The sequence below is a fragment of the Triticum urartu genome, chromosome 1A (assembly GCF_056163025.1).
Source record: "Triticum urartu cultivar PI428250 chromosome 1A, HENAU_Tu73, whole genome shotgun sequence".
NCBI classification, from domain to species: Eukaryota; Viridiplantae; Streptophyta; class Magnoliopsida; order Poales; family Poaceae; genus Triticum; species Triticum urartu.
In genome coordinates, this window is record NC_141873.1 from 133,465,657 (window position 1) to 133,484,850 (window position 19,194).

Here is a 19,194-nt window from a genome sequence, read left to right on the forward strand (position 1 = left end):
TTTCCTAAGGCTACTTGAATTCCCACCTATGAAATTCCCGAAATTTTCCCGGTTATGAAATCAGGTGTTGGGGATACAGGGGAGCATAATATCTCACTCAAGCTAGCAATCCTACATCCAGCTGTATCCATCCTTCAACACATAACCAAGAAACCTTCGGAAACCATCTATCTCAACCTTCGAAAAGCATCCGTTATACAAGTTATGGCGATACTCCCGAACTCCCGCCCTAGTACTGGGTGGCGTCGAGGTTATCTCACCAACGAACTGCATAAAGGAGATTTTCGATGTCGCGCACAAATCTCAAGTATACCAGAATTGCAACGATAAAATTGTGACGGAAACACCTCGGAGCTCAACTCCCCGGGACACTGCCACAACCCCTAAAGACAGGAGGCACCAAGAACAATGTTCTCGTCACAAAACCATCGGAACAAAACCAAGATACTCGCGTGATCCTAAAATTTTTTTTAGTGAAATTTGAGAAGAGAAGAGTCAAAACTCTACGTCAGGATGCCTTACCAGAGCAATGAGGAGACTGGGAAGTAAGAAGAATTCCTAAGCTCTCCGATATATAATTCCTAAATGACTCAAAACATCTTTCTAGACACAACTCGGCTGCTAAAAACGATCAAGCAATGGGGGCTCCTAAGGTCGGGGAAGGCTCTGATTACCAACTTGTAACGCCCTCGATGCGGCTATATCTCCCACGTGTCGAGGCACGACTTAGAGGCATAACCGCATTGAAAGCAATGTCGCAAGTCAGGAAATCATCACACATCCCATGTACATAAATAATATAAAGGGGAGGTACATAGTTGGCTTACACTCGCCACGTCACATCAAAGTACATAAATAACATCCATCATACAAATCACTCATGGCCCGACTACGGTGCCAAAATAGAAAAGACCCCCAACATGCGACAAGGCCCTGAATCGATAACCCCAACTAGGCACCACTACTGATCGTCGGGAAAGGAAACATAATAACGCTGAGAGTCCTCGTCGAACTCCCACTTGAGCTCGTACTCGTCACCTGGAGCGGAATCACCTAGACCTGCATCTGGAGTTGTAGTATCTGTGAGCCACGGGGACTCAGCAATCTCACACCCACGTGATCAAGACTATTTAAGCTTATAGGAAGGTTAAGGCAAGTGTAGGTGGAGCTGCAGCAAGCGACTAGCATATATGGTGGCTAACTTATACGCAAATGAGGGCGAGAAGAGAAGGCGAAGCACGAGCGAGAAGCTAAAGGAACAACCTGCGCAAGCATTACTCCAACACCGTGTCCACTTCCCGGACTCCGCCGAGAAGAGGCCATCACGGCAACACACTCAGTTGATTCATTTTTATTAATTAAGGTTCAAGTTATCTACAACCGGACATTAACAAATTCCCATCTGCCCATAACCGCGGGCACGGCTTTCGAAAGTTCAATCCCTGCAGGGGGGTTCCAACTTAGCCCATAACAAGCTCTCACGGTCAACGAAGGAATAGACCTCCTCCCAAGATGTTCCGATCAGACTCGGTATCTCGGTAACTGAAGACACTTCGACAGGTTAAAACAAGACCAGCAACACCGCCCGAATGTGCCGACAAATCCTGATAGGAGCTGCACATATCTCTTTCTCAGGGCACACTCAGATTGTCTTAGGTACGGGTAGGCCAGCCCAGAGTTGCCCCTGGTGGCCACCGGTAGCTGACAGGTGGACCAACACTCAGAGGAGCACTGGCCCGGGGGGGGGGGGGTTAAAATAAGATGACCCTTGAGTCTGCAGAACCCAAGGGAAAGAAAAGGCTATGTGGCAAATGGTAAAACCAAGGTTGGGCATTGCTAGACAAGCTTTAATCAAGGCGAAATATCAAGGGGTTCCCATTATAACCCAACCGCGTAAGGAACGCAAAAATCCGGGAACATAACACCGATATGACGGAAACTAGGGCGGTAAGAGTGGAACAAAACACTAGGCGAGAGGCCGAGCCTTCCACCCTTCACCAAGTATATAGATGCATTAAGATAACATAGCAATATAATGATATCCCAACAAGTAAATAAAGGTTCCAACAAGGAACGGCTCCAATCTTCACCTGCAACTAGCAACGCTATAAGAGGGGCTGAGCAAAGCGGTAACATAGCCAATCAACGGTTTGCTAGGACAATGGTGGGTTAGAGGTTCAACATGGTAATTGGGAGGCTGACAAGCAAAAGGTAGGCATCGTAGCATTGGCATAGCAAGAGCGAGCAAACTAGCATAGCAAAGATAGTAGTGATTTCGAGGGTATGATCATCTTGCCTGCACAGTTGCCAAAGTTGACTGGATCCTCACAAGCAAACTCAACGGGCTCCTCGGTAGCGAACTCGTCTCCCGGCTCTACCAACAAGACAAACAAGCAACAAGGATACAATCAACCACGTGCAAGACCAAGCAATATGATGAAATGATGACATGCTATGCGGGATGCGATGCGGGATGCAAAATGCAAGATATGACAGGAAATGCATGAACCTGGCCTCAACTTGGAATTCCAAGGGTGCCACTGGATAGAGGGGATGAAATCGCTTGAAAACGATATAAAGATCATTGGAATCGGAGTTACGGTTTGGAAATGGCAAGCGTTTTAAGATATGACACCGGTCTGCGATTTACAGCAAGTAGGCAGCTAAACGCAACGAAATGAACATGCTACAGCCACCAAACATGAAAACAAAATACATGGCAGTGATGTACACAAGATGTTTAACAAAACACTAGCACTGAGCCATAGGAAAATTCATCCATTAAGAGGTTCAAACAAGCATGGCAAAAATGAATATGCAAAACAGATTCCAGACTTAGTGAAATTAACACTAGCCTGAAATTTCAGATCACGATGCTCTCTTTGGAGCAGCAAAACAACATGATAAATGACCTGAACATGACAAGTAAGAACATGGCATGGAGCTACTCAACAAGCTTAACAAAACACCCAAAGTTACCTGGGGCCAAAAGGGTTCACAAAATACTCTACCGAGCTCACGAACATAGCTCGAACACAATCAGTTCTCAGACTTAGTGAAAACTGAGACATGCAGAAATTTAACTCACGAAGGCATGTAAACGAGCTCGATGCACTCACTACGGTGCAAGTCATGGCAAGGAAAGCATATAACCAGCAAGAAGGCACAATATTCTAGCTACACATGGCAAGAACAAAGACATAGCATGCATGGAACACTAACGGTAGCATCGGCAAAATCGCAAACAAGTTGACGATCTGCCCAGATTAACAACGAAGCAAAAGTTGAGCTCGATTGAGTCAACCTAGAGCACTTCACATATGCAAACAAAGACATGGATGGATAGAGAATAACATAAATATCAAAACTCCCTTACTGATCATCCTCAAAAGAGGCACGGATCACTAGGAAACAAGCTGGACATATAGCATCGCGAACTAAAATATCCCAGACTTTGTGAAAATCACTAAGTCCCTGAAATCAGCAATCTCAGGTACCTCTCTTCGCAAGCTTGCACAAGACAACACACACATCCCAAAAATGCATGGGTGGCACCTCTGGAAAGAAGACAAACTGCTTAACAATTCATCCCAAAGGGGCACAGGCATATCATGCACGGATTAAACATGGCAAAAATGACAAAAGTGCATGATGAACTAACGGATCTGCAATTTAACTCACGAAGCCTCCTTCTAACAGCATTTAGGGCATCAAGATGATCTCAAATGCAAATGATGGAATGGATGAAATGATGTACATGTCGAGGCGAAGATTTTGATATATCATATGCCCAAAACGGAGCTACGGTTGCGGAGATACGAGCAGTCAAACATCGCATAAAAAACTAGGGTTTCTGGACAAAAGTCAACGAGGGGGGGGGGTTTGGATCTGAGATCTGGAACCGCACGGAACCCGAGGCGGCGCCGGAACACTGTAGCAACGGGGCGTCGCCGGAGCTCGTCGCGGCTCGCCGGAGGAAGAGGGACGGCGGCGTCGGGCGCCGGGGCGACGAGGGGCGGAGGCGGCGTCGGAGAGCGGGGGCGGCGGCGTAGTGGCTCCGGCCACCGGAGTTGCTGGACGGGGCGGCAGGGCGCTCCGGTGGGCGGGGCCGGCGGCGGCGAGCACCCACAGCGGCGGCGGCGCACGGCCGGGCTCGGGGAAGGAGGGCACCGACCCGGGCGAGGGGGTGGCGGCGTCTCGCGGGCCGGGGAGGGCCCCGCGTGGGCCCGCGGGCTGGCGGCGCGGTCGGCGATGTGGTCCGGCGCCACGTGGCGCGACCCGGCTGGCTGAGGCGGGCGGCGGTGGACGTTGTCCGGCCGGGGGCGGACACGTCCGTCGGCGCGGTGGAGGAAGATGATTTTTTTTAGGAGGAGGACGGGGAGATATCTGAGATTTGGAATGGGGGGTGTATAGATAGGCATAAGTGGAGCTAGGAGAGCCCAAATGAGGTGCGGTTTTCGCCCACGCGATCGTGATCGAACGCTCTAGGACATGGAGCAAAGTTTGGTGGATTTTGGGACAAATTTGGGGGGTGTTGGGCTGCAAAACACACGAGGCCTTATCGGTCCCTCGGTTAACCGTTGGAGTATCAAACGAAGTCCAAATGACCCGAAACTTGATAGGCGGTCTACCGGTAGTAAACCAAGGCCGCATGGAAAGTCCCGGTCCAATCCGGAAATGTTTAATCCCCACACACGAAAGAAAGCTAGAAATGGCCACCGGAGGAGAACGAAGCGCCGGAATGCAAAACGGACAACGGGGAAAATGCTCGAATGCATGAGATGAACATGTATGCAAATGCAATGCACGAGATGCCATGATATGAGATGCACGAAAAAGAAAACAACACACGGAGACAAAGACCCGAACCCAAGAAATAAATATAACTTAGCGCCGGAGTTGGCAAGAGTTGGATACAAATATGGAAAGTATATCTGGGGCGTTACAACACTCCACCACTACGAAAAGATCTCGTCCCGAGATCTAGGACTGAAAGAACTCCGGGTACTCAGAACGGAGGTGATCCTCGCGTTCCCAGGTAGCTTCACGGTCGGAATGGTGAGACCACTTTACTTTGAGAAATTTGATTGACTTGTTGCGAGTCTTGCGTTCAGTCTCTTCAAGAATAGCAACTGGGTGCTCACGATAAGAGAGATCTTCTTGGAGCTCAATGTCCTCGAAGTTGACAGTGCGGTCGGGAGTCTTGAAGCACTTTCGAAGCTGAGAGACATGGAACACATCATGAACATTGGAAAAGTTTGAAGGAAGCTCGAGCTGATAGGCGAGGTCGCCTCTCTTGCTGACAAACTTGAAAGGTCCCACGTATCTAGGGGCAAGCTTCCCTTTGATACCGAAGCGACGAGTACCTTTCATAGGAGAGACACGGAGGTAAACATGATCTCCGATCTCGAAAGCCAAATCACGGTGCTTACTATCATAGTAGCTCTTCTAGCGGGATTGGGCTGCTTTGAGGTTATCACGAATGACTTTGCACATTTCTTCTGCTTATGTGATTAAGTCATTACCCAGCAGCTGACGTTCACCGGTTTCGGACCAGTTGAGAGGGGTACGACACTTCCTGCCATACAGAATTTCAAATGGGGCCTTGCCCGAACTTGCTTGAAAACTGTTGTTGTATGAGAATTCAGCATAAGGAAGGCAGTCCTCCCACTTCATGCCGAAAGAGATCACACAAGCCCTGAGCATATCTTCAAGAATCTGGTTGACACGCTCGACTTGACCGCTCGTTTGAGGATGGAAAGCAGTGCTGAAGCGAATGTTGGTGCCCATGGCCTTCTGAAAAGAATCCCAAAACTTCGAGGTAAAGATACTGCCACGGTCTGAAGAGATCACTTGAGGAATACCGTGCAGAGAGACAATGCGAGAGGTATAGAGTTCCGCCAATTGAGCTGCAGTGATCGACTCTTTGATAGGCAGAAAGTGAGCCACTTTGGTGAGTTTGTCGATGACGACGAATATAGCATCATTGCCACGCTTGGACTTTGGAAACCCAGTCACGAAGTCCATTTCGATGTGGTCAAACTTCCATTCTGGAATGGCAAGAGGTTGGAGGAGACCAGCTGGCCTTTGGTGTTCTGCCTTCACTCTTCTGCAGACATCACATTCATTCACGAATTGAGCGATCTCGCGCTTCATTCAAGTCCACCAATAAGCTTGCTTGAGATCCTGATACATCTTCGTACTACCAGGGTGGATGGAGAGGAGAGAGTTGTGAGCCTCGTTCATGATCACTTTACGAAGTTCACCTTTGGGCACAACAATACGATCCTCGAAGAAGAGAGTGTCCTTGTCATCAAGGCGGTAGCACTTGTACTTGGACTGACTCTTTGCAATACCAATCTTCACCTTTTTCACCATAGCATCAAGAAGCTGGGCTTGGCGAATCTGGTCTTCTAAGGTAGGAGAGACTTGAAGGTTGGCGAGGAAACCTTGAGGAACAACTTGAAGATTCAGCTTGCGGAAAGCTTCACAAAGCTCGGGTTGATAAGGCTTAAGAATCAGACTGTTGCAATAGGCCTTTCTGCTCAAAGCGTCAGCAATCACATTGGCCTTGCCTGGAGTATACTCAATACTCGGATTATACTCTTGAATCATTTCGACCCATCGAGTTTGCCTTAGGTTGAGATTAGGCTGGGTGAAGATGTACTTGAGACTCTTGTGATCAGTGAAAATGTCCACTTTTCTTCCCAATAGAAGATGTCTCCAAGTCAAAAGAGCATGCACAACTGCCGCCAACTCGAGATCATGAGTGGGGTAGTTCTTCTCATTAGGCTTCAACTGGCGAGATGTATAAGCAACAACTTTCTTCTCTTACATCAATACTGCGCCAAGACCTTGGAGAGAGGCATCACAAAAGACCTCGTACGGCTTGGATTCATCAGGTGGAGTCAGAACTGGAGCAGTGATCAACTTCTCTTTCAAAGTGTTGAAAGCAATATCACACTCCGGAGACCAAACGTACTTGACATGCTTCTGAAGAAGATTTGAGAGAGGCTTCGTGATCTTGGAAAAGTTTTCAACGAATCTTCGGCAATAGCTTGCGAGACCGAGGAAACTGCGGAGTTGCTTCACGTTCTGAGGAGGTTCCCAATTCACAATTGCGGATACCTTCTCGGGATTCACGGAAATGCCCTTGGCAGAGATGATATGACCAAGATAAAGAACCTCATCGAGCCAAAATTCACACTTGGAGAACTTGGCATAGAACTGATGTTCCTTGAGCTTATCAAGAACCAAACGCAAGTGCTTGGCATGATCTTCCTTGTTCTTCGAGAAAACCAGAATGTCATCGAGATATACCAAAACGAAGTCATTGGTGTAGGCGTTGAAGATGAAATTCATCATGCGAGAGAACGTCGGAGGAGCGTTGGCGAGGCCAAAAGACATGACAGTGTATTCATATGAACCAAAGCTTGTTCTGAATGTTGTCTTGGGAATATCTTCTTCACGAATGCGAATCTGGTGATAACCCATACGGAGATCAAGCTTGGAGAATACTTGAGCACCCTTGAGTTGTTCGAACAGCTCATTGATGTTGGGAAGTGGGTATTTGTTCTTGATGGTCTTCTTATTCACTGGACGGTAATCAACACAAAGTCGACTCGATCCATCCTTCTTCTTCACAAAAAGAACACCACAACCCCACGGAGAAGTACTAGGCCGGATGAGACCCAATCTTTCTTGCTCATCGAGTTGTTTCTTCAACTCCTTCAACTCTTCGGGGCCGAGCTTGTAGGGACGTTTGCACACAGGTTCCGTACCGGGCTCAAGTTCAATAACAAATTCAACCGGCCGGTTTGGAGGCATCCCTGGGAGTTCTTCTGGAAAGACGTCTTGATATTCGCAAACGACTGGAATTTGAGAGATGGCATCCAATTCACCCTTCTCATTGAGAGAAAACAGACGGATGGTATTATCCCGAGCAGCAAAGACAATTACATCCTTAGACGAATGAGTCAATTGAATCTGCCTGGCTGCACAATCAAGCTGAGCCTTGTGCTTAGAAAGCCAATCCATCCCGAGAATAAGATCAATATCCGAGTCACCAAGAACCGTTGGAGAAGACAGAAACTTGTAGTCACCCAAAGTGATAGAAACATCCGGAACGATGGAGTTAGCCTACATGCGCTTACCGGGAGAGACAACTGCTAAAGGACTAGGCAAAATTTGCAAAGGCAACCCATGCTTAGATGAAAACGGTCTCGAGATGAAACAATGCGATGCACCCGTGTCAAAAAGAACATTTGCAGGAATATCATTAACAGGAAGGTTACCCATGATCACATCTGACGAGTCCTCTGCCTGAGCTGCATTCATCAAATTGACCTTGGCGTGCTTGGGATTATGCTTGACCACAGCTGTACTTGCCGATCTGACAGGAGGAGGAGGAGGAAGACGCCTCTGGTTGAAACACTTGTTGGCATAGTGACCCTTCTGTTGGCACTTGTTGCACGTGACCTCTGAAAGCGGACGGTGATACGGAGCACTCGATCTTGGAGCTTGAGACGAAGTCTTGTTCTGAAAGCCTGGGTTGGGTGGGTGGGAAGAACCACTGCCACCTTTGCTCTTCTGCTGATACGGCTGACGGAACGGAGGAGGAGGAAGCCAATACTTCTGCTGCTTGGCCACTTGAGTAGAGGAAGACGGAGTAACATCTCTGACTCGCTTCCTGGAAGCATCACACCTCAACTGAGCAGCCTCTTGCTTCAGTGCCATGTTGTAGAACTCATCGTACCTCAAGGGCTCAAAGAGAACAAGAGCGAGCTAAATTTCTTCACGAAGACCACCCCTGAACTGATATATCATGCTCTTCTCGTCAGGCACGTCCTGCTTGGCAAAGCGGGCAAGTTTCTGGAACAATTTGTTGTAGTCATAGACAGACAAAGAGCCTTGCTTCATATTGCGGAATTCCTCACGCTTGCTTTCAACCACGCTCTGCGGAATGTGATGAGCTCGGAAATCTCGACGGAAATCATCCCAAGTGATAACACGTTCACCTCTGGAATCCTTGTACTGCTGGAACCATTCTGCAGCCTGATCTTTGAGTTGGAAGGAAGCGAATTTCACAAAGTCCTCAGGCCTGACGTTGCTGCACTCGAAATGCTTATACAGATCCACAAGCCAATCGTCAGCATCGGTTGCCTCAACACAATTACTGAAAGTCTTTGGCCCGTTAGCAAGGAACTGGTTGAGTGTAGCAAAGTGACCCTGGTTGCTGCCTTGATTCTCTTGACTGCCTTGATTGCGCTCTTGGAGAATTTGCATGATCAACTGTGTGTATGCATTAGTAGCGGCCATCACAGCTTGCCATGCTTCTGGAGGAGGCGGAGGTGGAGGCGGATCAGGATTCGGAGTCGTGCGCGTTGGAGGAGCCATCCTGAAGATGTTGACCACCATTAGCACACAAATAGACAAGTATTGAAGCTGAATCCAACGGAATGAAAATTGCAACATAAAGTCTTCACATCCGAACAAAATGAACGAATGCACTTCTCTTGAAGTGGTCACATATTCCTAAATTGCGAAGCCATGAAGAATCAGGTAGAAGGGGTACAACAACGAGGGATGGAATCAACATATGACGTCGGAGCAACTCGAATGCCACAACTGAAAATAAAACCAAGGGTTGGCTTGCGGAATAAGCCGGAACAAATACATGATAGAAATTTCGTCCGAAGTTTTCGTGGTGGGACCTACACGGGCTCGATCGTACAGCACCATCATGTACAAGGCAGTGCACATGACATACGAAGCGTCCCCGAGTCAGCATATCCAAGGACTCTTTAAGACACAACGAGACCACTGTAAAATCGACCGTGAATAGGCGAACCACTAGACGTCGAACCCCAATTTCATATCATACATCTGTCGGAAAGATTTCCTAAGGCTACTTGAATTCCCACCTATGAAATTCCCGAAATTTTCCCGGTTATGCAATCAGGTGTTGGGGATACAGGGGAGCATAATATCTCACTCAAGCTAGCAATCCTACATCCAGCTGTATCCATCCTTCAACACATAACCAAGAAACCTTCGGAAACCATCTATCTCAACCTTCGAAAAGCATCCGTTATACAAGTTATGGCGATACTCCCGAACTCCCGCCCCAGTACTGGGTGGCGTCGAGGTTATCTCACCAACGAACTGCATAAAGGAGATTTTCGATGTCGCGCACAAATCTCAAGTATACCAGAATTGCAACGATAAAATTGTGACGGAAACACCTCGGAGCTCAACTCCCCGGGACACTGCCACAACCCCTAAAGACAGGAGGCACCAAGAACAATGTTCTCGTCACAAAACCATCGGAACAAAACCAAGATACTCGCGTGATCCTAAAATTTTTTTTAGTGAAATTTGAGAAGAGAAGAGTCAAAACTCTACGTCAGGATGCCTTACCAGAGCAATGAGGAGACTGGGAAGTAAGAAGAATTCCTAAGCTCTCCGATATATAATTCCTAAATGACTCAAAACATCTTTCTAGACACAACTCGGCTGCTAAAAACGATCAAGCAATGGGGGCTCCTAAGGTCGGGGAAGGCTCTGATTACCAACTTGTAACACCCTCGATGCGGCTATATCTCCCACGTGTCGAGGCACGACTTAGAGGCATAACCGCATTGAAAGCAATGTCGCAAGTCAGGAAATCATCACACATCCCATGTACATAAATAATATAAAGGGGAGGTACATAGTTGGCTTACACTCGCCACGTCACATCAAAGTACATAAATAACATCCATCATACAAATCACTCATGGCCCGACTACGGTGCCAAAATAGAAAAGACCCCCAACATGCGACAAGGCCCTGAATCGATAACCCCAACTAGGCACCACTACTGATCGTCGGGAAAGGAAACATAATAACGCTGAGAGTCCTCGTCGAACTCCCACTTGAGCTCGTACTCGTCACCTGGAGCGGAATCACCTAGACCTGCATCTGGAGTTGTAGTATCTGTGAGCCACGGGGACTCAGCAATCTCACACCCACGTGATCAAGACTATTTAAGCTTATAGGAAGGTTAAGGCAAGTGTAGGTGGAGCTGCAGCAAGCGACTAGCATATATGGTGGCTAACTTATACGCAAATGAGGGCGAGAAGAGAAGGCGAAGCACGAGCGAGAAGCTAAAGGAACAACCTGCGCAAGCATTACTCCAACACCGTGTCCACTTCCCGGACTCCGCCGAGAAGAGGCCATCACGGCAACACACTCAGTTGATTCATTTTTATTAATTAAGGTTCAAGTTATCTACAACCGGACATTAACAAATTCCCATCTGCCCATAACCGCGGGCACGGCTTTCGAAAGTTCAATCCCTGCAGGGGGGTTCCAACTTAGCCCATAACAAGCTCTCACGGTCAACGAAGGAATAGACCTCCTCCCAAGACGTTCCGATCAGACTCGGTATCTCGGTAACTGAAGACACTTCGACAGGTTAAAACAAGACCAGCAACACCGCCCGAATGTGCCGACAAATCCTGATAGGAGCTGCACATATCTCTTTCTCAGGGCACACTCAGATTGTCTTAGGTACGGGTAGGCCAGCCCAGAGTTGCCCCTGGTGGCCACCGGTAGCTGACAGGTGGACCAACACTCAGAGGAGCACTGGCCCGGGGGGGGGGGTTAAAATAAGATGACCCTTGAGTCTGCAGAACCCAAGGGAAAGAAAAGGCTATGTGGCAAATGGTAAAACCAAGGTTGGGCATTGCTAGACAAGCTTTAATCAAGGCGAAATATCAAGGGGTTCCCATTATAACCCAACCGCGTAAGGAACGCAAAAATCCGGGAACATAACACCGATATGACGGAAACTAGGGCGGTAAGAGTGGAACAAAACACTAGGCGAGAGGCCGAGCCTTCCACCCTTCACCAAGTATATAGATGCATTAAGATAACATAGCAATATAATGATATCCCAACAAGTAAATAAAGGTTCCAACAAGGAACGGCTCCAATCTTCACCTGCAACTAGCAACGCTATAAGAGGGGCTGAGCAAAGCGGTAACATAGCCAATCAACGGTTTGCTAGGACAATGGTGGGTTAGAGGTTCAACATGGTAATTGGGAGGCTGACAAGCAAAAGGTAGGCATCGTAGCATTGGCATAGCAAGAGCGAGCAAACTAGCATAGCAAAGATAGTAGTGATTTCGAGGGTATGATCATCTTGCCTGCACAGTTGCCAAAGTTGACTGGATCCTCACAAGCAAACTCAACGGGCTCCTCGGTAGCGAACTCGTCTCCCGGCTCTACCAACAAGACAAACAAGCAACAAGGATACAATCAACCACGTGCAAGACCAAGCAATATGATGAAATGATGACATGCTATGCGGGATGCGATGCGGGATGCAAAATGCAAGATATGACAGGAAATGCATGAACCTGGCCTCAACTTGGAATTCCAAGGGTGCCACTGGATAGAGGGGATGAAATCGCTTGAAAACGATATAAAGATCATTGGAATCGGAGTTACGGTTTGGAAATGGCAAGCGTTTTAAGATATGACACCGGTCTGCGATTTACAGCAAGTAGGCAGCTAAACGCAACAAAATGAACATGCTACAGCCACCAAACATGAAAACAAAATACATGGCAGTGATGTACACAAGATGGTTAACAAAACACTAGCACTGAGCCATAGGCAAATTCATCCATTAAGAGGTTCAAACAAGCATGGCAAAAATGAATATGCAAAACAGATTCCAGACTTAGTGAAATTAACACTAGCCTGAAATTTCAGATCACGATGCTCTCTTTGGAGCAGCAAAACAACATGATAAATGACCTGAACATGACAAGTAAGAACATGGCATGGAGCTACTCAACAAGCTTAACAAAACACCCAAAGTTACCTGGGGCCAAAAGGGTTCACAAAATACTCTACCGAGCTCACGAACATAGCTCGAACACAATCAGTTCTCAGACTTAGTGAAAACTGAGACATGCAGAAATTTAACTCACGAAGGCATGTAAACGAGCTCGATGCACTCACTACGGTGCAAGTCATGGCAAGGAAAGCATATAACCAGCAAGAAGGCACAATATTCTAGCTACACATGGCAAGAACAAAGACATAGCATGCATGGAACACTAACGGTAGCATCGGCAAAATCGCAAACAAGTTGACGATCTGCCCAGATTAACAACGAAGCAAAAGTTGAGCTCGATTGAGTCAACCTAGAGCACTTCACATATGCAAACAAAGACATGGATGGATAGAGAATAACATAAATATCAAAACTCCCTTACTGATCATCCTCAAAAGAGGCACGGATCACTAGGAAACAAGCTGGACATATAGCATCGCGAACTAAAATATCCCAGACTTTGTGAAAATCACTAAGTCCCTGAAATCAGCAATCTCAGGTACCTCTCTTCGCAAGCTTGCACAAGACAACACACACATCCCAAAAATGCATGGGTGGCACCTCTGGAAAGAAGACAAACTGCTTAACAATTCATCCCAAAGGGGCACAGGCATATCATGCACGGATTAAACATGGCAAAAATGACAAAAGTGCATGATGAACTAACGGATCTGCAATTTAACTCACGAAGCCTCCTTCTAACAGCATTTAGGGCATCAAGATGATCTCAAATGCAAATGATGGAATGGATGAAATGATGTACATGTCGAGGCGAAGATTTTGATATATCATATGCCCAAAACGGAGCTACGGTTGCGGAGATACGAGCAGTCAAACATCGCATAAAAAACTAGGGTTTCTGGACAAAAGTCAACGAGGGGGGGGGGGTTTGGATCTGAGATCTGGAACCGCACGGAACCCGAGGCGGCGCCGGAACACTGTAGCAACGGGGCGTCGCCGGAGCTCGTCGCGGCTCGCCGGAGGAAGAGGGACGGCGGCGTCGGGCGCCGGGGCGACGAGGGGCGGAGGCGGCGTCGGAGAGCGGGGGCGGCGGCGTAGTGGCTCCGGCCACCGGAGTTGCTGGACGGGGCGGCAGGGCGCTCCGGTGGGCGGGGCCGGCGGCGGCGAGCACCCACAGCGGCGGCGGCGCACGGCCGGGCTCGGGGAAGGAGGGCACCGACCCGGGCGAGGGGGTGGCGGCGTCTCGCGGGCCGGGGAGGGCCCCGCGTGGGCCCGCGGGCTGGCGGCGCGGTCGGCGATGTGGTCCGGCGCCACGTGGCGCGACCCGGCTGGCTGAGGCGGGCGGCGGTGGACGTTGTCCGGCCGGGGGCGGACACGTCCGTCGGCGCGGTGGAGGAAGATGATTTTTTTTAGGAGGAGGACGGGGAGATATCTGAGATTTGGAATGGGGGGGTGTATAGATAGGCATAAGTGGAGCTAGGAGAGCCCAAATGAGGTGCGGTTTTCGCCCACGCGATCGTGATCGAACGCTCTAGGACATGGAGCAAAGTTTGGTGGATTTTGGGACAAATTTGGGGGGTGTTGGGCTGCAAAACACACGAGGCCTTATCGGTCCCTCGGTTAACCGTTGGAGTATCAAACGAAGTCCAAATGACCCGAAACTTGATAGGCGGTCTACCGGTAGTAAACCAAGGCCGCATGGAAAGTCCCGGTCCAATCCGGAAATGTTTAATCCCCACACACGAAAGAAAGCTAGAAATGGCCACCGGAGGAGAACGAAGCGCCGGAATGCAAAACGGACAACGGGGAAAATGCTCGAATGCATGAGATGAACATGTATGCAAATGCAATGCACGAGATGCCATGATATGAGATGCACGAAAAAGAAAACAACACACGGAGACAAAGACCCGAACCCAAGAAATAAATATAACTTAGCGCCGGAGTTGGCAAGAGTTGGATACAAATATGGAAAGTATATCTGGGGCGTTACAACACTCCACCACTACGAAAAGATCTCGTCCCGAGATCTAGGACTGAAAGAACTCCGGGTACTCAGAACGGAGGTGATCCTCGCGTTCCCAGGTAGCTTCACGGTCGGAATGGTGAGACCACTTTACTTTGAGAAATTTGATTGACTTGTTGCGAGTCTTGCGTTCAGTCTCTTCAAGAATAGCAACTGGGTGCTCACGATAAGAGAGATCTTCTTGGAGCTCAATGTCCTCGAAGTTGACAGTGCGGTCGGGAGTCTTGAAGCACTTTCGAAGCTGAGAGACATGGAACACATCATGAACATTGGAAAAGTTTGAAGGAAGCTCGAGCTGATAGGCGAGGTCGCCTCTCTTGCTGACAAACTTGAAAGGTCCCACGTATCTAGGGGCAAGCTTCCCTTTGATACCGAAGCGACGAGTACCTTTCATAGGAGAGACACGGAGGTAAACATGATCTCCGATCTCGAAAGCCAAATCACGGTGCTTACTATCATAGTAGCTCTTCTAGCGGGATTGGGCTGCTTTGAGGTTATCACGAATGACTTTGCACATTTCTTCTGCTTATGTGATTAAGTCATTACCCAGCAGCTGACGTTCACCGGTTTCGGACCAGTTGAGAGGGGTACGACACTTCCTGCCATACAGAATTTCAAATGGGGCCTTGCCCGAACTTGCTTGAAAACTGTTGTTGTATGAGAATTCAGCATAAGGAAGGCAGTCCTCCCACTTCATGCCGAAAGAGATCACACAAGCCCTGAGCATATCTTCAAGAATCTGGTTGACACGCTCGACTTGACCGCTCGTTTGAGGATGGAAAGCAGTGCTGAAGCGAATGTTGGTGCCCATGGCCTTCTGAAAAGAATCCCAAAACTTCGAGGTAAAGATACTGCCACGGTCTGAAGAGATCACTTGAGGAATACCGTGCAGAGAGACAATGCGAGAGGTATAGAGTTCCGCCAATTGAGCTGCAGTGATCGACTCTTTGATAGGCAGAAAGTGAGCCACTTTGGTGAGTTTGTCGATGACGACGAATATAGCATCATTGCCACGCTTGGACTTTGGAAACCCAGTCACGAAGTCCATTTCGATGTGGTCAAACTTCCATTCTGGAATGGCAAGAGGTTGGAGGAGACCAGCTGGCCTTTGGTGTTCTGCCTTCACTCTTCTGCAGACATCACATTCATTCACGAATTGAGCGATCTCGCGCTTCATTCAAGTCCACCAATAAGCTTGCTTGAGATCCTGATACATCTTCATACTACCAGGGTGGATGGAGAGGAGAGAGTTGTGAGCCTCGTTCATGATCACTTTACGAAGTTCACCTTTGGGCACAACAATACGATCCTCGAAGAAGAGAGTGTCCTTGTCATCAAGGCGGTAGCACTTGTACTTGGACTGACTCTTTGCAATACCAATCTTCACCTTTTTCACCATAGCATCAAGAAGCTGGGCTTGGCGAATCTGGTCTTCTAAGGTAGGAGAGACTTGAAGGTTGGCGAGGAAACCTTGAGGAACAACTTGAAGATTCAGCTTGCGGAAAGCTTCACAAAGCTCGGGTTGATAAGGCTTAAGAATCAGACTGTTGCAATAGGCCTTTCTGCTCAAAGCGTCAGCAATCACATTGGCCTTGCCTGGAGTATACTCAATACTCGGATTATACTCTTGAATCATTTCGACCCATCGAGTTTGCCTTAGGTTGAGATTAGGCTGGGTGAAGATGTACTTGAGACTCTTGTGATCAGTGAAAATGTCCACTTTTCTTCCCAATAGAAGATGTCTCCAAGTCAAAAGAGCATGCACAACTGCCGCCAACTCGAGATCATGAGTGGGGTAGTTCTTCTCATTAGGCTTCAACTGGCGAGATGTATAAGCAACAACTTTCTTCTCTTACATCAATACTGCGCCAAGACCTTGGAGAGAGGCATCACAAAAGACCTCGTACGGCTTGGATTCATCAGGTGGAGTCAGAACTGGAGCAGTGATCAACTTCTCTTTCAAAGTGTTGAAAGCAATATCACACTCCGGAGACCAAACGTACTTGACATGCTTCTGAAGAAGATTTGAGAGAGGCTTCGTGATCTTGGAAAAGTTTTCAACGAATCTTCGGCAATAGCTTGCGAGACCGAGGAAACTGCGGAGTTGCTTCACGTTCTGAGGAGGTTCCCAATTCACAATTGCGGATACCTTCTCGGGATTCACGGAAATGCCCTTGGCAGAGATGATATGACCAAGATAAAGAACCTCATCGAGCCAAAATTCACACTTGGAGAACTTGGCATAGAACTGATGTTCCCTGAGCTTATCAAGAACCAAACGCAAGTGCTTGGCATGATCTTCCTTGTTCTTCGAGAAAACCAGAATGTCATCGAGATATACCAAAACGAAGTCATTGGTGTAGGCGTTGAAGATGAAATTCATCATGCGAGAGAACGTCGGAGGAGCGTTGGCGAGGCCAAAAGACATGACAGTGTATTCATATGAACCAAAGCTTGTTCTGAATGTTGTCTTGGGAATATCTTCTTCACGAATGCGAATCTGGTGATAACCCATACGGAGATCAAGCTTGGAGAATACTTGAGCACCCTTGAGTTGTTCGAACAGCTCATTGATGTTGGGAAGTGGGTATTTGTTCTTGATGGTCTTCTTATTCACTGGACGGTAATCAACACAAAGTCGACTCGATCCATCCTTCTTCTTCACAAAAAGAACACCACAACCCCACGGAGAAGTACTAGGCCGGATGAGACCCAATCTTTCTTGCTCATCGAGTTGTTTCTTCAACTCCTTCAACTCTTCGGGGCCGAGCTTGTAGGGACGTTTGCACACAGGTTCCGTACCGGGCTCAAGTTCAATAACAAATTCAACCGGCCGGTTTGGAGGCATCCCTGGGAGTTCTTCTGGAAAGACGTCTTGATATTCGCAAACGACTGGAATTTGAGAGATGGCATCCAATTCACCCTTCTCATTGAGAGAAAACAGACGGATGGTATTATCCCGAGCAGCAAAGACAATTACATCCTTAGACGAATGAGTCAATTGAATCTGCCTGGCTGCACAATCAAGCTGAGCCTTGTGCTTAGAAAGCCAATCCATCCCGAGAATAAGATCAATATCCGAGTCACCAAGAACCGTTGGAGAAGACAGAAACTTGTAGTCACCCAAAGTGATAGAAACATCCGGAACGATGGAGTTAGCCTACATGCGCTTACCGGGAGAGACAACTGCTAAAGGACTAGGCAAAATTTGCAAAGGCAACCCATGCTTAGATGAAAACGGTCTCGAGATGAAACAATGCGATGCACCCGTGTCAAAAAGAACATTTGCAGGAATATCATTAACAGGAAGGTTACCCATGATCACATCTGACGAGTCCTCTGCCTGAGCTGCATTCATCAAATTGACCTTGGCGTGCTTGGGATTATGCTTGACCACAGCTGTACTTGCCGATCTGACAGGAGGAGGAGGAGGAAGACGCCTCTGGTTGAAACACTTGTTGGCATAGTGACCCTTCTGTTGGCACTTGTTGCACGTGACCTCTGAAAGCGGACGGTGATACGGAGCACTCGATCTTGGAGCTTGAGACGAAGTCTTGTTCTGAAAGCCTGGGTTGGGTGGGTGGGAAGAACCACTGCCACCTTTGCTCTTCTGCTGATACGGCTGACGGAACGGAGGAGGAGGAAGCCAATACTTCTGCTGCTTGGCCACTTGAGTAGAGGAAGACGGAGTAACATCTCTGACTCGCTTCCTGGAAGCATCACACCTCAACTGAGCAGCCTCTTGCTTCAGTGCCATGTTGTAGAACTCATCGTACCTCAAGGGCTCAAAGAGAACAAGAGCGAGCTAAATTTCTTCACGAAGACCACCCCTGAACTGATATATCATGCTCTTCTCGTCAGGCACGTCCTGCTTGGCAAAGCGGGCAAGTTTCTGGAACAATTTGTTGTAGTCATAGACAGACAAAGAGCCTTGCTTCATATTGCGGAATTCCTCACGCTTGCTTTCAACCACGCTCTGCGGAATGTGATGAGCTCGGAAATCTCGACGGAAATCATCCCAAGTGATAACACGTTCACCTCTGGAATCCTTGTACTGCTGGAACCATTCTGCAGCCTGATCTTTGAGTTGGAAGGAAGCGAATTTCACAAAGTCCTCAGGCCTGACGTTGCTGCACTCGAAATGCTTATACAGATCCACAAGCCAATCGTCAGCATCGGTTGCCTCAACACAATTACTGAAAGTCTTTGGCCCGTTAGCAAGGAACTGGTTGAGTGTAGCAAAGTGACCCTGGTTGCTGCCTTGATTCTCTTGACTGCCTTGATTGCGCTCTTGGAGAATTTGCATGATCAACTGTGT